The sequence below is a fragment of the Bos taurus genome, chromosome 4 (genome assembly GCF_002263795.3).
Source record: "Bos taurus isolate L1 Dominette 01449 registration number 42190680 breed Hereford chromosome 4, ARS-UCD2.0, whole genome shotgun sequence".
NCBI classification, from domain to species: Eukaryota; Metazoa; Chordata; class Mammalia; order Artiodactyla; family Bovidae; genus Bos; species Bos taurus.
The window spans coordinates 69,689,309-69,701,054 of NC_037331.1; positions in this window are offsets into that span (position 1 = coordinate 69,689,309).

The following is an 11,746-nucleotide window of genomic DNA, read 5'->3' on the forward strand; positions in this document are numbered from 1 at the left end:
AAAACAATATACATGTTTCTATTTTTGTTTTTAAAAATATATATATATATCTGTGTTACATTATATTATATATACATGTCTCTGCCTCTCTCTGCCCCACCCCCTTTCTCTATCTATCATATACCTATCTCTACCTTACTATGTGAAAAAAATCCTAGACAGGTATTGATTTAAAAGTGGAGAGTAGAGTTCGGAGAAGCAGGATTTCACTTTCTGCTAATTGGTCTTCAGCATTGCTTAATTTTTTAAATTTGCATATATCAATTTTATGATTTATTTCAATTCTGAAAGATCAAAATCATATTGTGTGCAATTTGTATGGAAATACAAAAAACCTCCAATAGCCAAAGCTATCTTGAGAAAGAAGAATGGAACTGGAGGAATCAACCTGCTTGACTTCAGGCTCTACTACAAAGCCACAGTCATCAAGACAGTATGGTACTAGCACAAACACAGAAATATAGATCAATGGAAAAAAATAGAAAGCCCAGAGATAAATCCATGCACATATGGACACTTTATCTTTGACAAAGGTGGCAAGAATATACAATGGATTAAAGACAATCTCTTTAACAAGTGGTGCTGGGAAAACTGGTCAACCACTTGTAAAAGAATGAAACTAGAGCACTTTCTAACACCATACACAAAAATAAACTCAAAATGGATTAAAGATCTAAATGTAAGACCAGAAACTATAAAACTCCTAGAGGAGAACATAGGCAAAACACTCTCCGACATACATCACAGCAGGATCCTCTATGACCCATCTCCCAGAATATTGGAAATAAAAGCAAAAATAAACAAATGGGATCTAATTAAACTTAAAAGCTTCTGCACATCAAAGGAAACTATAAGCAAAGTGAAAAGACAGCCTTCAGAATGGGAGAAAATAATAGCAAATGAAGCAACTGACAAAGGACTAATCTCAAAAATATGCAAGCAACTCCTACAGCTCAATTCCAGAAAAATAAATGACCTAATCAAAAAATGGACCAAAGAACTAAATAGACATTTCTCCAAAGAAGACATACAGATGGCTAACCAACACATGAAAAGATGCTCAACATCACTCATTATCAGAGAAATGCAAATCAAAACCACTATGAGGTACCATTTCACGCCAGTCAGAATGGCTGCTATCCAAAAGTCTACAAACAATAAATGCTGGAGAGGTGTGGAGAAAAGGGAACCCTCTTCCACTGTTGGTGGGAATGCAAACTAGTACAGCCACTATGGAGAACAGTGTGGACATTCCTTAAAAAACTGGAAATAGAACTGCCTTATGATCCAGCAATCCCACTGCTGGGCATACACACTGAGGAAACCAGAATTGAAAGAGACACATGTACCCCAATGTTCATCACAGCGCTGTTTATAATAGCCAGGACATGGAAGCAACCTAGATGTCTATCAGCAGATGAATGGATAAGAAAGCTGAGGTACATATACACAATGGAGTATTACTCAGCCATTAAAAAGAATACATTTGAATCAGTTCTAATGAGGTGGATGAAATTGGAGCCTATTATACAGAGTGAAGTAAGCCAGAAAGAAAAACACCAATACAGTATACTAACGCATATATATGGAATTTAGAAAGATGGTAACAATAAACCCTGTATACAAGACAGCAAAAGAGACACTGATGTATAGAACAGTCTTTTGGACTCTGTGGGAGAGGGAGAGGGTGGGAGGATTTGGGAGAATGGCATTGAAATATGTATAATATCATATATGAAATGAGTCACCAGTCCAGGTTCGATGCACGATACTGGATGCTTGGGGCTGGTGCAATGGGACGACCCAGAGGGATGGTATGGGGAGGGAGGAGGGAGGAAGGTTCAGGATGGGGAACACATGTATACCTGTGGCGGATTCATTTCGATATATGGCAAAACCAATACAATATTGTAAAGTTTAAAGTTTAAAAATAAAATAAAATTTAAAAAAATCATATTGTGTGGAATGTACAAATAAATAGAAATTCATATGTATGATGGAAGGGTAAATTCCTACAATCCTTACAAGAATAATTTGGCATTTTGTTTCCAAATCCTTTAACATTAGCATAGCACATGATGCAGCAATCTCACTTGAAGGAATTTGTACTAAGGAAGCAAAGAAAAATTCCCACTAAAATGCCTAATAAGAGAAGGTAGTTAAGTAAATTATAATATCCATATGAGAGAATAATGTCAGCCAAACAATATGTAATCACATTTTTGCGATGTTAAGAAGGGTCCCCCACATTTCCTTGAATCACTTACTCTCTTCCCATTCAGTATGTGTAGTCGTCATCTCAGTGGGAGAGTGAAAGATTTTTAAGGTTCAAAAGGTGAAGAGGCCAATGTAGATAGATGAAAATGAGCTCAGACCAGATACTAGTCTTCTCTTCCCTTCCCCCAACCTTGGGCAGAGAAAGGGAAAGGATATTTAATCTACAGAGAGTCAGGTTCTACTCCTAGATGGAAGGGGGCTTAAAAAAATATTAAGTTCACTTATATAGAAGAGTTTAAAGAGTTATGATTCTTGCACAGCTGGGTTTATATCTAATAGAATTCTAAGATTTTTTAAAGTGTGCATGAAGAAGATTGAAGAATATATATCAAAATATTCACATAATGAATTTTTCTCGATTTTGGCTCTTTTTTTAGAATGAATAGGAATTACCTTTGGAATTGAAAAATGAAAGAGTGTTAATAGAAATGCTCCTAAGCACAACTTTTCTTGCCTTTCCTTTTAATAATATACTGTAAACACTCAGTCGCTGCTTTGCTCTCACTATCAAGGTGCTATATTAATAGCTATTGCCTTTGCCAAGCTTACCTTTTTTACTCTGTATTAAATCCAGTTTTCTGGGAATTTTTCTCTCAATCATGTTTGTTTTTGCCATGTTTCCATGGTGAAGCCAGAAGTAGGCACTGGCAGCTGTTGTCATGGATATAGATGACACTAAGTTGGCTTAGGAGTATGTGATGACAAGATAACAAAAAGTAATTTGTAGTCTCTGAGACAAAATTGTCATGTTTTTAAAAAAATTGTCAGTGAAAGATTTGACAGTGATTTCCATAGAGCATTTTCTGCTTTCACAGTTCTTTTACAATTATATGGCTATGAAGAGAGATGCCTGGTGGTGTAAAGGTCAAACCTGGACATGACACAAAGCTGATCTTAATTCCGTCACTAATCCACTGTGTTCAAGGTCCTCTGAGCCCATTTCCAAAAGGGTTTAAACAGTGACCTGGAAAAGCGTCCCAGTGTTCAGAATAGTGCCCTAGCTCCAGCTTTCAAAACCTTTTTGCCTGCAGGTTTCTTTGCACATTATGTATTCTGAAAACAATAAGGTATTTAATTCACAGACAATGAAATTGAGAAAGAGATAGGTTAAAAGTTGGCCGAGGTTGAGGCTTCTCTGGTGGCTCAGTGGGAAAGAATAGCCTGCCAATACTGGAGACTCGGGTTCAATCCCTGATTCCGGAAGATTACACATGCTGTGAAGCAGCTGAGCCCGTGGGCCGTAACTATTGAGCCTGTGCTTAGAGCCCAAGAACCACAGCTACTGAGCCCACATCCTGTAACTACTGAAGCCTTCATGCCCTGAAGTCTGCGCTCCGCAACAAGAGAAACTACAATAAAAAGCCTCCACACTGCAATGAAGAGTAGCCCCTGCTCTCTGCACAGCTAAATAAATAACACAAGTATTTTTTTTTAAAGTTGACCAAGGTTGCTCAGCTGGGTTGGGAGGCAACAGAGATCCAAACCCAGGACTTCAGCTGGAACACTAATCACTACAGGAAAAATACACAAGCAACGATGTTTGTGAAGTACCTCCTATGAGCAGGAATACAGCAGGACTTATTCATGGTGCTTTAAATTTCCCCACAGCCATGAATGCTGAGGGAGAATTATCATTCAGGTTAAACAGATGAGGAATGGGAGGAACTAAAAGCATTTGTGACTTCCGCATAGGAAAGGGCATCTCAGGCATGAATCCAGGAATTCAGGTTCTACGTCAAATGACCTTGAATGAGTTTTGAACATCCTTTTCTGCGAGGCTTGTGGGACCCTACTTCCCTAACCAGGGATTGAACCCAGGCCCTCGGCAGTAAGAGCAGAGTCCTAACCACTGGACCTCCAGGGAACTCCTGAACAACTTATAACTTTAACATTATGGTTAAAATGAAGGTCAGATTACCTCTGGGGAGGGGTGAGGATCGATTGGAAATGCCCATGAATGAACTCCGTGGGAAGAAGGGAACGTTCTCTACCTTGATCTGGGTGATGGTCTGATAGTTGTATCCCTATGAAAGCAGTCATTGAGCTGTAACTGTAAACTTAAGATTTAGGCATTTGATTGTAAGTACATTTTATCTCAATAAAGTACCGCAAAAATATTGCTCACTGTTCTACCCCAACACCTGTTTTACATCAGTGTCATCAGCTATGAAAAACCTAGACAGCATATTAAAATGCAGGGACATTACTTTGCCAACAAAGGTCTGTATAGTCAAAGCTATGGTTTTTCCAGTAGTCGTGTATGGATTTGAGAGTTGGACCATAGAGAAGGCTGAGCACTGAAGAATTGATGCTTTTGAACTGTGGTGTTAGAGAAGACTCTTGAGAGTTCCTTGGACTGCAAGGAGATCCAACCAGCCTAAGGAAGTCAGTCCTGAATATTCATTGGAAAGACTGATGCTGAAGCTGAAGCTCCAATACTTTGGCCACCTGATGTGGAGAGCTGATTTGTTAGAAAAGACCTTGATGCTGGGAAAGATTGAAGGCAGGAGGAGAAGAAGACAGAGGACGAGATGGTTGGATAGCATCGGTGACTCAATGGACATGAGTTTGAGCAAGCTCTGGAAGGTGGTGAAACACAGAGAAGCCTGGTGTGCTGCTGTCCATGGGGTCGCAAAGAGGTGGACATGACTGAGAGACTGAACAAGATCAGCATGTTTGTGCAAGGATGTGATATCTTCTATTTCACTTATTTTGATAAGAAAACATTTCCCCACATTGTATCATAATGTGCATATTTGTCATCTTGAAATGATGATGTTGACATGTTTAGAAATGTTTTCCTATCCTTTCACTTGATTCTCAAAGCCACTCTGCCAGATGGGAAAAACAGACATTATATTCTCATTTAGTAAATAAAGAGAAATAAGACTCAGGGAAGTAAATAACTGATTTTATTTATAATGATTTATTTTCAATCTGCTTTCAAAAAATATTAGAGGTATCAGTTAAGAGACTTGTCCAAAGCCCTGAGGAAGCAGGGGTAGAACAAAGACTAACTCTGGGATTGTTGCTCATTCCTCTGGGCCACAGGTTCTCATAGCTGCTCCCATCTGTGCATCATGTACTAGGGCTCAACACAACGGTTCACGTGCCACCTGGACATCAAACTGGTCTCTGATTCTTTCAGGCAAGAAGATAAGAAAGAATATGCAGCACAGTTACATACCTGAAGTTCTCCCCCTTTGTAAAATTACATAAACTACACATTTTAATTGTAGAAGAATTGGAAATCCAGATTTGGAAAAATTCAAATAATCACTGAAACAGCAATGCTCAGATGTAATCACTGCTAGTATTTTGGCCTGCATCCTTTCAGACTATTCTTTGTATTGGTATATGCATAGCTGTATTTTCCTTAGGTTAATACCATATCACAACATTTATCTGTATTTATAAACACAAAACTGCATTATCTCAATAATTATACAGGTCTCATAATATAAACACACAGTTCTCTTGATGTAACTAACCCTATTTTGGCATCATATGTTACTTCTAATATTTCTGTATTGCAAATAATGCTTCTTTTGAATTATCTTAAATGTATATATATTTTATATTTAAATATATATTGTATTTGTTTTATTTTCTTAGAATACATTTCTAGAAATAGAATTGTTGAGTCAAATTTCTGGGTTTTAAAAACATGAATATATTTTAAAATTACTTACACAATCTTATTTTATCAATAATTGACAATTCATGAAAAAAATCATTTCATTTTTACCACCCAAACAAACTTTTCTGATATTTTTGTTTTTCTTTTTAAACCTTGTCCATAAACATAAGTAATTTATACAGCTATAGTTTACTAACCTTTCTGTCTTCTTTTTTATTGTAACTTATTAGCACCTTTCTAATTTTCATTGTAATGACTGTATACTAGTTTATTAACTGGAAACACCATCTCTATTTAACTGGCCCTTATTTTTGGACGTTCGGATTGCTTTCAAACTTTCAATTTTATGCTGTTTTCATTGCTGTAGATGCAGGCCTAATAATATTTTGGCTAGTTTAAGAAGTCCAGTATTGGCCTAAAAGGCATGGTTCTTAGGTTAGTCCAGTGACCAACCACAGCTTCATGATGATGGGCACAACAGAAAACCTTGCAGAGCAGGGCTCTTAGCACCTAGAACTATGGCTGCTCAGTATCAGCACAATCAGGAAAGGCTATCAAGGGCCTAGGCTGGGCTTACCTAGTCCCGCTTCTCTTGATTTACCTCTGCCTCAAGAACTGGTTTTAAAACCCGCTGCTTCTAAGACTTTCTCTAAAGACTCCTCATCATGTAGAGATGCCTGTAAATACCACCAATCCCATCCCTACCCCACCATGCTTGGTTATATAGATACTGCTCTGCACAACCCTGGGGCTTGCAACCCAATGGGATACTCCCATTGTTACCTCAAATCCAACCCCAAACTAAAATACACAGTTAGGAACTCAACTGGTAAGTTGACTCTGTGGCACCTACTTTGCAAGGAAATTAAAATCATTTAGAAATTAAAAAAAAAAAAGTCACGAGTATGAGTTATATAATAGATATTATGTATTTGTTAATACAGATGGTCCCTGACCTAATGATAGTTTGACTTACACTTTTTCAACTTCAGGATGGTCCAAAACCAGTACAAGTGATACAATTCAGTAGGAACTATACTTTCTTTATTGAAGTAGTTGATTTATAGTGTTGTATTAATTACTGCTGTACAGAAAAGTGATTCAGTTATACATACATACACACACATATATGTATTCTTTTTTTAAGTCATTGAACTTTTCATCCATGGGCTTTTTTTCAGTGGCCTATAAACTTACCAGTTACATTTTATTATGGGAGTATATTTGATTTACAATGTTGAGCCAAACTGCTGTACAGCAAAGTGACTCAGTTATATACATATATAAATTCTTTTAAAAAAATATCCTTTTTCCATTATGGTTGATCCTAGGAGATTGGATACAGTTCCCTATGCTATACAGTAGGACCTTGTTGTTCATACCTTGAATTTTGAATTGTGATCTTTTCCAGCCTAGAGATTCATAGTATGACACTCTCTCCTAATGGGCAAGGCAGCAAGCCACAGCTCCCAGTTGGTCATACAATCATCTAGTTAACAACCATACATTTACAGCCCTTCAGTATCCAAAACACCGTTTTGCTTTCCACTTTCAGAACAGTATTCAATAAATTACATGAGATATTCAACACTTTATTACAAAATAGGCTTTGTGTTAGATGATTTTGCCCAGCTGTAGGCTATTGTATCCCATGGACGGAGGAGACTGGTGGGCTACAGTCCATAGGGTCACTGGGAGTCAGACACGACTGAGTAACTGCACTTTCACTTTTCACTTTCATGCATTGGAGAAGGAAATAGCAACCCACTCCAGTGTTCTTGCCTGGAGAATCCCAGGGACGGGGGAGCCTGGTGGGCTGCCGCCTACGGGGTCGTACAGAGTCGGATATGACTGAAGCGACTTAGCAGCAGCAGCAGGCTATTTTAAGTGTCCTGAGAATGTTAAAGGTAGGCGAAGCTAGGCTATGATGTTAGGTAGATTAGGTGTATTAAATGAATTTTTGACTTAAGTTATTTTCAATTTATGACAGATTTCCTAGTTGGGACATAACCCCATTGTAAATTGAAGATCTGTACTTTATTTACATAATTTCTTTGGTCTGTCATAGACATATTTCTGTCTGTAAGCGCTGACATTATTAACATTATCCCCATTTCCCAGATAAAGAAACTATAACATAGAGAGATAAAAATCAACTAACTGGCCAAAAGTATATAGTTTTTAAGTGACATACTTAGAGTTTTTAACTCCAAACCTATTGACTATGCTATCCTATGAGAAAACACTTTCTGCTCTACCTGCCCCACCAAAAAATTCTCCCATAATCTCACCTTTCAGTGACAGGCACAAGTAAAATTTCATGCATACCTTTTTCCTTTCAGTTCAGTTCAGTTCAGTTGCTCAGTCGTGTCTGACTCTTTGCAACCCCATGAACCGCAGCACACCAGGCTTCCCTGTCCATTACCATCTCCCGGAGTTTGCTCAAACTCATGTCCATTGAGTCGGTGATGCTATCCAACCATCTCATCCTCTGTCATCCCCTTCTCCACTGGCCTTCAACCTTTCCCAGCATCAGGGTCTTTTCAAATGAGTCAGCTCTTCGCATCAGGTGGCCAAAGTATTGGAGTTTCAGCTTCAACATCAGTCCTTCCAATGAATATTCAGGACTGATTTCCTTTAGGATTGACTGGTTTGATCTCCTTGCAGTCCAAGGGAGTCTCAAGAGTCTCTCCAACACCACGGTTCAAAAGCATCAATTCTTCGGTGCTCAGCTTTCTTTATAGTCCAACTCTCACATCCATACATGACTACTGGAAAAACCATAGCACTGACTAGATGGACCTTTGTTGACAAAGTAATGTCCCTGCTTTCTAATATGCTGTTTAGGTTGATCATAACTTTTCTTCAAGGAGTAAGTATCTTTTTATTTCATGGATGCAGTCACCATCTGCAATGATTTTGGAGCCCAGAAAAATAAAGTCTGACACTGTTTCCACTGTTTCTCCAACTATTTCCCATGACGTGATAGGACTGGATGCCATGATCTTAGTTTTCTGAATGTTGAGCTTTAAGCCAACTTTTTCACTCTCCTCTTTCACTTTCATCAAGAGGCTCTTTAGTTCTTCTTCACTTTCTGCCATAAGGGTGGTGTCATCTGCATATCTGAGGTTATTGATATTTCTCCCATCAATCTTGATCCACCTTGTGTTTCTTCCAGTCCGCGTTTCTCATGATGTACTCTGCATAGAAGTTAAATAAGCAGGGTGACAATATATAGCCTTGACGAACTCCTTTTCCTATTTGGAACCAGTCTGCTGTTCCATGTCCAGTTCTAACTGTTGCTTCCTGACCTGCATACAGGTTTCTCAAGAGGCAGGTGAGGTGGTCTGGTATTCCCATCTCTTTCAGAATTTTCCACAATTTATTGTGATCCACACAGTCAAAGGCTTTGGCATAGTCAATAAAGCAGAAATAGATGTTTTCCTGGAAATCTCTTGCTTTTTCTATGATCCAGTGGATATTGGCAATTTGATCTCTGGTTCCTCTGCCTTTTCTAAAAGCAGCTTGAACATCTGGAAGTGCATGGTTCACATATTGCTGAAGCCTGGCTTGGAGAATTTTGAGCATTACTTTACTAGCATGTGAGATGAGTACAATTGTGTGGTAGTTTGAGCACTCTTTGCCACTGCCTTTCTTTGGGATTGGCATGAAAACTGACCTTTTCCAGTCCTGTGGCCACTGCTGAGTTTTCCAAATTTGCTGGCATATTGAGTGCAGCACTTTCATGGCATCATCTTTCAGGATTTGAAATAGCTCAACTGGAATTCCATCACCTCCACTAGCTTTGTTCGTAGTGATGCTTCCTAAGGCCCACTTGACTTCACATTCCAGGATGTCTGGCTCTAGGTGAGTGATCACACCATCGTGATTATCTGGGTCATGAAGATCTTTTTTGTACAGTTCTTCTGTGTATTCTTGTCACTTCTTCTTAATATCTTCCGCTTCTTTTTCCTTTAATGCATATTATTAGTGTTACATGTTCTATGTATAAATAGTGTACTATTCTATATAGTTCTATATTAGCTGTGTACCCATTCAGTTCAGTTCAGTCACTCAGTCATGTCCAACTCTTTGCGACCCCATGAATCGCAGCATGCCAGGCCTCCCTGTCCATCACCAACTCCCAGAGTTCACTCAGATTCATGTCCATCGAGTCGGTGATGCCACCCAGCCATCTCATCCTCTGTTGTCCCCTTCTCCTCCTGCCCCCAATTCCTCCCAGAATCAGAGTCTTTTCCAATGAATCAACTCTTCATATGAGGTGGCCAAAGTACTGGAGTTTCAGCTTTAGCATCATTCCTTCCAAAGAAATCCCAGGGCTGATCTCCTTCAGAATGGACTGGTTGGATCTCCTTGCAGTCCAAGGAACTCTGAAGAGTCTTCTCCAACACCACAGTTCAAAAGCATCAATTCTTTGGCACTCAGCCTTCTTCACAGTCCAACTCTCACATCCATACATGACCGCAGGAAAAACCATAGCCTTGACTAGACGGACCTTTGTTGGCAAAGTAATATCTCTGCTTTTGAATATGCTGTCTAGGTTGGTCATAACTTTCCTTCCAAGGAGTAAGCGTCTTTTAATTTCATGGCTGCAGTCACCATCTGCTGTGATTTTGAAGCCCAGGAAAATAAAGTCAGCTACTGTTTCCACTGTTACCCCATCTATTTCCCATGAAGTGATGGGACCAGATGCCATGACCTTAGTTTTCTGAATGTTGAGCTTTAAGCCAACTTTTTCACTCTCCTTTTTCACTTTCATCAAGAGGCTCTTTAGTTCCTCTTCACTTTCTGCCATAAGGGTGGTGTCATCTGCATATCTGAGGTTGTTGATATTTCTTCCCACAATCTTGATTCCAGCTTGTGCTTCTTCCAGACCAGCGTTTCTCATGATGTACTCTGCATATAAGTTAAATAAGCAGGGTGACAAAATACAGACTTGATGTACTCCTTTTCCTATTTGGAACCAGTCTGTTGTTCCATGTCCAGTTCTAACTGTTGCTTCCTGACCTGCATACAGGTTTCTCAAGAGGCAGGTGAGGTGGTCTGGTATTCCCATCTCTTTCAGAATTTTCCACAGTTTATTGTGATCCCCACAGTCAAAGGCTTTGGCATAGTCAATAAAGCAGAAATAGATGTTTTTCTGGAGCTCTCTTGCTTTTTCCATGATCCAGTGGATGTTGGCAATTTGATCTCTGGTTCCTCTGCCTTTTCTAAAACTAGCTTGAACATCTGGAAGTTCACGGTTCATGTATTGCTGAAGCCTGGCTTGGAGAATTTTGTGTGTTACTTTACTAGCATGTGAGATGAGTGCAATTGTGTGGTAGTTTAAGCATTCTTTGTCATTGCCTTTCTTTGGGACTGGCATGAAAACTGACCTTTTCCAGTCCTGTGGCCACTGCTGAGTTTTCCAAATTTGCTGGCATATTGAGTGCAGCACTTTCATGGCATCATCTTTCAGGATTTGAAATAGCTCAACTGGAATTCCATCACCTCCACTAGCTTTGTTCGTAGTGATGCTTCCTAAGGCCCACTTGACTTCACATTCCAGGATGTCTGGCTCTAGGTGAGTGATCACACCATCGTGATTATCTGGGTCATGAAGATCTTTTTTGTACAGTTCTTCTGTGTATTCTTGCCATCTCTTCTTAATATCTTCTGCTTCTGCTAGGTCCATACCATTTCTGTCCTTTATCGAGCCCATCTTTGCATGCAATATTCCCTTGGTATCTCTGATTTTCTTGAAGAGATCTCTAGTCTTTCCCATTCTGTTGTTTTCCTCTATTTCTTTGCACTGATTGCTGAGGAAGG